General features: G+C 31.5%; 1 protein-coding gene across 1 annotated transcript in view; it reads left to right on the forward strand.

Annotated features, from left to right (window-relative positions):
• Window positions 1–776: 776 nt before the first annotated feature.
• The window catches only part of LOC125067208 (calexcitin-1), a 53,135-nt gene continuing 41,713 nt past the window's right edge, over window positions 777–12,198 (forward strand). The window contains exons 1-2 of the mRNA XM_047675662.1: window positions 777–834; window positions 6,764–6,793. The gene's annotated coding sequence lies outside the window, so the exon portion shown is untranslated. The remainder of the gene's footprint in view (window positions 835–6,763; window positions 6,794–12,198) is intronic.

The raw sequence follows: 12,198 nt of genomic DNA on the forward strand, positions 1-12,198 counted from the left end.
AGATTTATGCTTTCAAAGAAATCCAGTTTTCTTGCTAAAACTTTTAACTTTCCTCAAGCCGTGGATTACTTTTAGAAAAACTAAAAATATATTTTAAATAATTTCTAGACGTCAATTAAATTTATGTTTTATAATGGTGAACTCGGTATAGTCCAGTGTCTTTATTAGAATTTAATTTACTTTCCTTAGAATGAATTACTTTTTGATGGATATTTAATTTTGCTTCTTGTTCTAGTACGGAATAAGAAATATAATGAAATGAATATTAGCTTTGTAACGAGATACTGGTAACAGCAGCTGGATAATGCCACCATTTTCAGCTTTAGAAAATAGAAGCACGCTGAATCTGATAAAAAGAACGCAAATATGTTTTATTAAACTAGCGAACAAAATATTTTAAGCCAATAGCGTAGACATTTTAATAAACTTCGTAAGATAAAAGTGCTCAAATAAATTAATATTTAAATTCTAGAAACCATACATGATAATGTTTTGCTATATTCGAAGATAAAATGCATTAAAGCCTTTCTCAAATTTATAAATATAAATCACCGTGACAAATATGTTCCATAAATGTTTAGCTGTATTAGGATATTTGCGAGTCATTGTTGTTAATCGACTCCACTACAAAGTATAAAAAGTCGATTTTCGTTGTAAATTGAAAGTTATAAACAGGCTTAACATCCCTCGGGCTCGGAATACGAACGATCAATCTTCGGTTCCTTCTGAACTGCAGTATGTAGACGAGACATAGTGGATCGGCTCACTCCGCCGCACGGCATTCCACGTTGTGCCGCGCTCGCTGTCGAACGCCTACTAATACCCACCCGAAAGGTAAGTGCCACAAATAATTTCAGTCTTCGAAATTCGAAATTTAAATATTTGTTTCGAATGCATTATCGTTAAAGAAAAAAAATATTTCGGCGAAGGACGTATTTTTATTTCACAAAGCGCGGATCTAATAAAAAAGTTTTTTTGTAAGATTGGTAACTGATCTATGTATGTAATGCCAAACTTTTCTTGAAATACATTTCGCGTAATTTTAACTGACGCTCTTGAAGTTCGGCACGTTGTAAAACTTTCGAAATCAACGCGATATTCGCCGTAAACGTTTCGATTTAAAATTTCCAAAGTAATAAATAACTCCTTTTAAAGTTTTCCGCGTTTACAGCGTCGAGAAGTTTAATGCGGATTTTCTTAAATATTTAGAAAAGATTTTGTTTGAAAATATTTCATACACACTTATAATAAAATAGGAATAAATTTATATTACAATACAGTATTTTAAATAATGAAAAAAATAGCTTACGTCTTAGCTAAGGTATAAAAAAACAAAAAAAAATTAAGGAATAAAAAAAAAGTGAACTATTTACGTCTACAGTGTGGCATGAGGGTTTTATTAAAATATAAATAAAGATTAAACAAAAAACTTTATAAATCCCACGGGGCACACAAACATACTAGTATTGTTACGTCACACTACCGACGGTATAAACATTTATTTAAATAATTTACGTAACGCTTTTACTTATAAGAATGAGTATGTGTCACCGTTATTTTATTAATATACATAGATATTCTATATAACAATCTTTTTAAGTGATTAAATATTCTAATCACGACTCCGCCCTTTTCAAGTTACATATATAGCAATTCATATATTATCGGTATATATATATAATATCCGCGCTATGTATATTGCAGAGATTCTGTATAATAATGTGTTGTGAACATATAATCCAATGAAAATATTTAAATTTTGCAATTAATCTTTCGTAATAAATAAAATGAATGTTTATTTATCCGATTGTGACCAAAGTTTGTTAAAGTGTGCTGCGTACGAAACAAAAAAAACAACAATATTTTTTCTTTGTATGTTTTACGGTACAAGAAACGAGAAATTGTTTATTCTTAAATTAAAACATTTTACGTAGACCCTTATTTTAACCTCGCGAAGCCTGGACGGCTTGCTAATAAATAATAAATTTATGTTAAATAATAATTAATTAATGAGGCGTATTATTCAGTACAAGATAACGACGGTAAAAAGAATCGAATTAGAATCTCTCGATATTCCAGCTGAAAGTATAAATTTAATTGTATTTTATTTAACATGTATATTATTTGAAAAAGAATAACTACTGAGTTCCTTACGTCTTTCTTCTTGTTAGTATATCATGAACCGGACGAATCCAAAGTGCTGTAAGAGTTGAATGAAAGCTTTTTAGAGGTAGGCGGACTGGCATATGGTTCACCTGATGTAAAGTGGTCACCACCGCCCATAGACATTGGCGCTGTTACATCTCCTACATCGCCAATGCACCACCAACCTTGGGAACTAAGATGTAATGTCCCTTGTGTCTGTAGTTATACTCACCCTTCCAACCGGAACACAATAATATCAAGTATTGCTGCTTGGCGGTAGAATATTTGATGAGTGGGTGGTACCCACCCAGACACCCAGCGCAGAGTCCTGCCACCAAGTAAAAATATTAAGAATGTTGTTTTAGATTTTAATTATAAGTAATTTATTTGTAACAATAACCGAAGGTTTCTTCATCTTTTTAATTCTTTAAAATATAACAAATATACTTATGGATATTTAGTCATTGATATTAAATATAGTATATTTAGCACTTTCTCGAAGTTCCGTTCGAATTTCCGCTATTGATTGTTCGTGGAAATTGACATCCATTTTAAAAATCCTTTCTTAGTAAGCACATGTCAGCTAACGGAAACGCTTCAAGTATTGAAGCCACTTTAGTTCTTGAGAATTGTAGAGTAGTGTTATTCCGCAGTATTACGCCCATTTTGATTAAAAAAAAATATTAGATAATAGCAATTAATTAATTGAATTTACTTGATAAGTTGAAAAAGGAACATATTCCAAAAAAAATAAAATAAGAAATCTTGTAATTTAACGATCTTTTGTTTAACAGTACAAAATTATATTTAAAAGCGATATAACTATAAATAATATAATAAAAAAAGCCCTATTGCAAGAATATTTTATAAAAAATGAAGCAAAACTATTAAAAAAAGGTTTAATCTACAATTATTAATCATATTCTATTCAAAATGTATCCCTCACATTAAAACACAGTAAACTGTAAATATAATACAGTTTTCTTAGGAACAGATATCAATTTAGTTTTTTTAATTGATTATGGTAAGGCTGGCTGGTAATATGTCACCTGATAATAAATAGAAATATAATCGTAACCTTACATGTTATGTCTTAATGCACATGCTCACTCACTTTACAAAAGCGGAACAAATCAGCACAAACGATTGATATTTTAAGGTTCATGATTGGCAGTCCATTGACAACATAAGTATAAAAAATGCTCTTCTTTGAGAGGCGGTTAAGTAATTAAATTAATTATAATTCCTATCATGCCTATTTGTTCGTCAGCGTTCCTAAAATAGATATAAAACCAAATCAAAATAAACTATGTTCAAGTAGACTGTCGATCGTTATTTTACAAAATCCAATTAAATGTAAATGCAACACTTCAGGGGCGAAGTATTTTAATAGGTTTATATCAAAACTGTAGTGAGATAGGTTTTATTAATTAAACTCAGAATGAAGTTTTATCAACGTAACAAATATTTGTTTATTTTTAACATAAAAATACAACTGTTTTAGTATTGCTTTTACGCATATTATTCGTAAGACAAAAAACAATTTCTTCAGAGACAATTTGACAATTGAATGGTGTAGCCTTTTCTCTGACATTAAACTTTATCACAACGCTTACAACATTGCAGTAAACTTAATAATAAGATAAAAGCTTTTTAACAAAAAAAAAACGACTTAAATAGGTTGTAGCAAAAATATAGTAGAAATCTCCGTTGATTTGTGGGCATTTATTGAAGAGTTTCGTTTTCCTACGAAATTCACCATCAGATCTTTATTTAAATGGGACCATTTCGGATTAAACTCTTTTAAAAAAATACTCTTTTAAATTTTTATGACGGAGTAATGGCTGAATATCTATATTAATATTGTAAATATTAAAGTAACTATGTCTGTCTGTCTGTCTCTCTGTCGCTCTTTCACTACCAAAGCAATGAACCGAATTGGATGACATTTCGTATAAAGCAAGTTTGAACTCCAATGAAGGACAAATATATATTTAATAATTATTAAATATACAATATTAAAATATTATAAACATAATAATAAAAATAACGAGAGTTAAAATTTCTAATATTTTATTCATTTTGGGCAAATTAAACAAAACCCCTAAAACGCGAGCGAAGCTGTGGGGGACAATTAGTATAAGAATATATAAACATCCCATCTCGTAACTTATTTATTTCCAGATCTTTTAATTAATCATACGGAACACTATACAGAAGATTCGTTTAATTATATGCAGGAGGTGCTATATTATAACGGTAACGTTCCCGATTCTACTCCAATCCAAACTCCAACAATTCCTCACAAAAATGAACCTCAACTTAATCGTAACTGTGGACCAATGGTACTTTTTTATATCGGTAACTTAATACCGAAATTTGTCCTAAAGTAATAAGTAAACATTCAGCTGCTTGGATTAGGGTCTTAGGTCTTAGTCATGTCAGTCAAAGCGGGTTGGTGGATAAAATTAGATGGAATTTCATCATATAGAGGCAGGTTACCTGACGATTTTTTTAATTATAAATGCAAATGAATAACAGGAAAACTAACCTTTCGTGATAATATTACTTTTTATAATTGTTCACAATTTAGATAAAAATAACCTACAAGCATTTTCTAAAAGTAGAATTATATTTCTTGTTATTAAAAACGCTGTAAGTGCCTCCAGGGAATACAGTTATATGTGGAAAAATAATTACAATAAAAACCACGTCCAACTCTTTTAAAAAACAAAAAGGAATACGATCTTAAAATTATATGACCGTGGCTTTTATTTTTATTCCTTTTCTTGATATAATTCAAACGAGATTCGGATAAAAAAAAAAAACGGAATTTATTACAAAACTCATTCAAACTTCGCAGACTCTCGTCAATTCGTTACTACGAGTATGTTCATGGGAGTTAGGAAAAGTTTTTTTTTTTTAATATTTTGGTAAATTTTACTAAACAGGCTGAATGGTACATTCATATATCTTTATTATATATATTTAAGTGTTCCCATTTGGGAATTGTCGTTATATATCTTAATGTTTCCGACTTTAGTCAAGAAGTCTTCTTCCGTTAAATATAGACTATATATCGTGTCTGTCAGAGCGTATTCTAGGGGTTATATTACCTTACTTGTTGGGTTGATGGGTGATGGTAGGGCTTTGTGCAGGCCCTTTTAGATACTACAACCAAAGAGCATTAATTAGATGAGACTACAGGCATAACAATGGACATAACATCTTAGTTGCGAGTGAACTTGTACAATCAAGTTGCCCATTGGCTAGACTGTCTACCTATTGGAAAGTTTTATATACACATACGTAACCGAATATAAATTAACTATTCCATTCATCAGCATTGAGAACAGAGGAACCTGAGCCATCTTCACCCCGGTGGTACTTTGAGAAAGAAGTACGATAAGAGAACGATGAAAATGATTGTAATAATAAAAAAGTTAATAAATATCATTCCACCTTATAAATAATAATAATTCAAATTGTATCACCTTCCCTCTTTTACTTTTTCCTTTTAATAGAAATATCAAAAAGGAGGCCCGGAGGGAACTTTATATTTTATGCAAATATTTTCGGCTGCCAAGATAAGCCGTTTCTCACGAAAAAATGTTAAATGTTTTGTACAATCTTATCATACTATTCAAACGGGCATTTCTGTACATCGAATATACATGAATATAATAAAAATAATATTTAAAATTACCTCTAACGTCTGTTTCTAAATTACAATTCAATTAAATTAAATAAAAAATACAATACAATTCGCCAGCAATCTACCCAGTGACCTCCACAGTCACGATTAAAGTACTTATACAGTATTTTTTTATAATTGTGAGTATATGAGAGCCGAGATGGTCCAGTGGTTAGAACGCGTGCATCTTAACCGATGATTTCGGGTTCAAACCCAGGCAGGCACCACTGAAATTTCATGTGCTTAATTTGTGTTTATAATTCATCTCGTGCTCGGCGGTGAAGGAAAACATCGTGAGGAAACCTGCATGTGTCTAATTTCAACGAAATTCAGCCACATGTGTAATCCGCCAACCCGCATTGGGCAGCGTGGTGGAATATGCTCCAAACCTTCTCCTCAAAGGGAGAAGAGGCCTTTATCCCAGCAGTGGGACATTTACGGGCTGCTAATGTATGTAATGTATTTTTTTATAATTAAAATAATAATAAATAAACGAGAATTACTATACTATAGAAATGTCTTGGATGCACTTGTAGGAAACGCTAGAGACATTAAAATTTCTAATATTTTATTCATTTGACGTGTTTTGGGCAAATTAAAAAACAGGAAATTTGTGACCGCCGAGTGAGTGCTTTATGTAGATTACAGTATTATTCAATTTATGAATTTTATTATTCGTCTCAAGGATATTTCATCATCTACATGTATACTAATATTATAAATGTAACTCCGTCTATCTGTCTTTCTTTTGCTCTATAACGACAAAACCATTGAATCGAATTGATGAATTTTTTTATCGAGTTTGAACTTCAAGGCTGTAAGCTACTTACTCTTACTGTTATGTCTAACACGTGCCGAACTGATAAAACACGAGCACAGCCACTTGCGACTACTAGTCATTAATGTTGTTATTTTTGGTTGCAGGTTTCCTTCGAGCAAGTCGTCGCAAATCAAGTAAGTATTTATTTTCTCTTATATCTTATTATATTCAACTTTGCGCGATTATATTTGACGGAGTATTATTATTATTTAATTTTGAATACTTATTTAATACATTCCGAGTCAATGAATAAGGCGCCCGGGATATAGAAAAAAGTTTATTCTATAACTTAAATTGTGACGCTGCCTGGTGATAAAAATACGCAGGTGCAATAAATAACAAGGAAAAATTAAAGATAAGATACCTTGACAGTACGGACAGCATTTTTGTCAACATTCAAATAAAACAATATTAAAAAGAAACCATTACAACGTGCTCGCAATCGCAAACGGCCTAACTTTTAAACAGTGATTTGTCTCTTTCTGTCTTTCATGATTTCACGCTTAAAAGAAGATAACAGCATTGTTAGACAACACCTCTAGACATTTTAGTTAAGCCGAAGGAAAATGGAGAGCCTAGATGGCCCAGTGGTTAGGTGACGTGCATATTAACCGATGATTCAGGTTCAAACCCAGACAAGAGCTGAAATTTCATATGCTTAATTTGTGTTTATAATTCATCTCGTTCTCGTCGGTGAAGCAAAACATCGTGAGGAAACCTGCATGTGTTTAATTTCAACGAAATTCTGCCACATGTTTATCAACAAACGCGCATTGAAGCAGCGTGGTGGAATATGGTCCAAACCTTCTCCTGAAACGGAGAGTATAGAGGATAGCCCAGCAGTGGGAAACTTACAGGCTTTTAATGTTGATATTGTCGAAGGAAAATAAGATACGGAAATAATTACATAGTAACTTCTAGGAGGTAAGATATACAAAGGCGATTTAATGCTAAGACGGCTATCTCTTCCAGATATTCTTAAAGCATATAAATGCAATAATAAGAATATAACTGTATGTAAAAGGCAATTATTTGCTTACCCCTGGAAGAGACGAACTCTTTAAAGATTTCCTGCGAATAAAAAAAATAATATTATTTTTATTAATTTATGTCTCAATAATAAAGTTCCTATCTCTGTATATAATGCTTAAAAACAACGAATTATGAACACAGTAATAATAATTAATATTTATCTACAATAATAATGAACGTTTTGTCTTTAGCGTATTTTTTTTTTTGTTAAGTTCAATATCAATGCAAAGGACCCAAATTTGTGGCTTTTCAAAGTTTCTTATGATACCCAGTTTTATAAGCGGTCCGATATTGACCGCTGGTTCCTACTGCCTAGTTATAACTAATATATAATTAGATGTTTAAATTAAAAATTGTATTCAGATTTATAAGACAATAAACATTGTTAGGTCTGTACGTAGAAATGGAATTAAAAAATATAAATTACTTTAATTTCATTTACGCGAAGCGAACGGGAAAAGCCAGTTGACAGCTTCAATAAACCATCCGAATGCGACAATTTTACTTTCGAAATTATACAATTGCCAAAAAGCTTAAGTTTATCTTTGCATTTAAAGTGAAACTTCATTTAAACATTTTCGAAGCATATATTTGTGTTTGCTTGAGCAGAAATGTCCACAAATTCTCCGTTCAAAGGCTATACAGAGAATTGGACGGTATCCAGCTTAAGTCTGATTGAAGTTTGCCCACTACAGACTTGTTTAGAAATCACTGCTGTTTGCTTCACCAATTAGAGTGTTTTGCTTTGTCCGAATACTAAGCTTCGGTGATAGTTCGATTGAATAGGATTCTGGACAAATATAAACTATAATATTACTTAGTCAATAAGTCCTATGTGTTAATAATGTTACTAATGTTTGACAGTCTCGTTTACCAATGGCATGTTATCAGGCTGTGAACTTACGGTTCTAAATTCGATATTTGGGTTGGGTCAAAAAAATTATAGAGATTCTCTAGTAACGAATTTTTAGTATATCTATATTTTGACGTTGGAGATCTTTATCCCGCTCTGTTTTGGAAAGTATTCTTACGCCGTTTTTTTCTTTGCCCCTGTCGGATATCTGTGTGAATGAAATCAATAAAGAATTCATCAATTTCTCGTGTTGCGAATTTTTATAATGTCCCGGAAATTAGATGATTATATCTAACCAATATATACCTAAATTAGAAAACGAGTTAGTTTCTTTGTCTGTTTGTTACTCTTTCGCATCTTAAATCATCAATGACATTGAAATTTTTGCATTAATTTTGTCGAGGATACAGACGAAGACCACACCTAGCCTCTCTAACGTAAATGGAGCACAGTCGAAAAGTAGTTCTACTAGAATATCAAACAAATAATGTACTCTCTATTTCCTCTCTCATAATACGATGGAACCATCCAATCCAAAAAGTTCCTCTTGTAATCCAATGGAAAAATCTTCTAGACCGGAAAAGTTGAGACGCAGATTTATAAACACAAATGTTTAATCAACGACAGAAGTTGGAAACATCAGATGCCTGGTTAAGTTTTGAAGGCACTTAAAGTTTAGCTCTCCCTCGTCGGACTTTAACATTTCGTGACGTACGATAAGAATCAATTTTGACGTGGACATTGGACAGAATATTAAATGTAATTGGTACATTTATTGTGATCGTTTGATTATTCAGTAAATTTAAATGTAATTAGTTTTTAGTGTAGTTTTGAAATACTAGCAGAATCCGGCGTTGTCTTTGCTTTGCTTTGGGGTTAATATACATACGTTGGTGTATTGCAGCGCTATCTAGCGCTGTAATAAAGTGGTTAGAAAAATCTGCTTGAAAAATCATATGTCAAACGGTGTTTAAGTCTATTTATTCGAAAGAGACGTATTCATATACTTGGGAAGAGTACATTGAGAATGTTTCTTTATATAAAATATTAAGTATACTTTACTGTTACTAATTATTATAATATTATAAATCAAAAGGATAGATTTTTGTTACTCAATTACTTCAGAATGGTCGAAAAGTTCTGAATGATTTAACAACGGAATAGTTAAAAAAATGTACCTAACACCTGACTTCTCTCCTCCCTCACGCACAGGCACTTTTGAAACTAGTCCATTATAAAAGAATCCAGACATTTACATGTATTTACATATAGATGCATTGGTTAATATGTTAAGTCTTAAAACATTTTTATTTAACAACTTTACCCAGTACTTAATTAACGCTAAAAAGCACAAATTAGACGTTACATTCTCATATTATAAAGACAAATGCATTTATAGCGTTTCATAACTAATGAGATTTCTTTTTCTGTAAAAACGGACAAACACTTAAACACATTCATTAACCAGTGAAAAAATCGCCAGTCCTTAATTATAGTGTAAATTAGCCTTTAATTAAACAATACCTATCTAATTAGTATATATGTATGAATTTTATTTCTCTCTTATTTCATGTTTTTCAACTCTCAATATGTCGAGATATTTCTTACAAAAACTGTTAATCTATTACGAAGGTTCGCTCCTGCACATTAAATAAATATCGGCGTTTATTACTACTAGTGGGTCTCCCGCGAAACGTGTTCAGAACTTTGAAACTAACTTCCTTTTCCCATACATTATATTTTACGTAACGGGCATAATGAAATAAATGAACATCGTTTGAGCGTAATATAGGGACAATAAAAAATAAAGAATGTTAATAACATTTTAATTGCTTAACACATACGAGTACGAATACAGCGGATGTACACGTCACATATACCCATACAAAGACATTCGCTTATCAACACATAAACACACGTACTATAGCAAAAATTTCTAGATCGCAGCGTTGATATTTTCTTATGTCAAATCATGTAAACAAACGAAAACCACTAATTAATTCTCAGACTCGTCCCTATGTAATTAATTTTAAAACTTGTGAAAAATTAAAACGTCTTAATAAATATTACCGCGTGAAAATCTTGAAACTTTATTTTTGTAAGGAAAAAGTTTGATTGTGCAAAATAAATAGGTTGTTATTTATATTGATATTTAACATATATATATAATATATATATATTTAAATTTTTCTTGTGTGTTTATACCCATTACTTTGCAATCCCGACCAAATTTCGTCGCAATTTTACAAGGATGTAGCTGATTGTTGATATTAAAAGTATACAAGTGTAGTCTAATAATTTCCCAATGCTGGGCTAAGGGCTCCCCTCCCTTTGAGATGATAATGGTTTGGAGCATATTCCACCACGCTGTTCCAATGCGGGTTGTTGGATTCACGTGTGGCAGAATTTCGTTGAAATTAGACAAATGCAGGTTTCTTCACGACGTTTTCCTTCACCGCCAAGCACGAGAAGAATTATAATCTCATATTAAGCACATGAAAATGTGTTGCTGGTCGGGTTTGACTCCGCAGTCATCGGTTACAACGTTTAAATGTTCAAAACGATTTAAAATTTAATCTCACACAAAGAAATAAAGGCAACATTTTATCGAAGCAAGCATTTACCTCACATTACATTCTTACCACGATTTCACCAAATAGTGCGGTTGAATTACCGATTCTGCGAAATTGTTTCTCGAATTCTACACATTTTCGCATTAGCTTGCTGAAATATATGTCATGTCATGTCGCTATAAATAATACAATACGAATATACGAGCAAAACATCTTTATAAATACATGTTGAGATTGTTAAGTGACATAAGATTGTTTTTTTTTTGGTTTTTGGTCAACGCCCGACAATATGTCAGCCCAAAATTAGTGAAATCTGTTATTGTACAAATTCCCTTACCATGAAGTTAAAACATTAGTATGATAACATTTTTAACTAACCCAATCTGTTACATTTATGTGATACTAAGATTGTAATACTTCCTTACAAGTTTTATTAAGGAAAACTTTGGCGGAACCAAGCCATGTCGATATTACGTAAAGTATTCGCCGTATAAAAGTAACGCCTATCCTCGCTTTTGGCTAAAAGATGTTCCACGGATATATCAAAAATCTTTAGACCAATTTTGTTTTCTGGTCACGTTTTTATAGTTATGAGACTTATTGGATAAATGGATCTCCACAGACCAATGAAGACTTTCTGAACTCATTTTCTTCGAGTGTACATCCTAATGTATTAACCAAAAATATTACAAATGTCAACAGTAGCGTCTATAAAAACTCTTATCGACTTATAAAATGGATTACAAGAAAAGTTTTCTTTTTATGTTTTTATTAGACGAGTTCTTTGTTTTTTAAGTCTGACATATTTTTAAGACGATTAAATTTCGCATATAGTATACTAAGATCGAGAGAGAGTCAAATCTATCATAAGTAACAATGCTTATGATCTTACATTTCAAGACACGGTTCTTCAAGTGTTTCTTTTTTTTTTAAATTATGTAAAGCCTAATACAATAATAGTGGGTATAAAGACTATACGCCTCGGGAATACAACGATCTCTTTGAGGTTATTTTTTATTATGAAAATTGTGAACGGTAATAAAGAAATTTACTTAGTTTTTTGGATGCTCATTCTCCTTTT

This window comes from Vanessa atalanta, chromosome 11 (genome assembly GCF_905147765.1).
Source record: "Vanessa atalanta chromosome 11, ilVanAtal1.2, whole genome shotgun sequence".
In the NCBI taxonomy this organism is placed as follows: Eukaryota; Metazoa; Arthropoda; class Insecta; order Lepidoptera; family Nymphalidae; genus Vanessa; species Vanessa atalanta.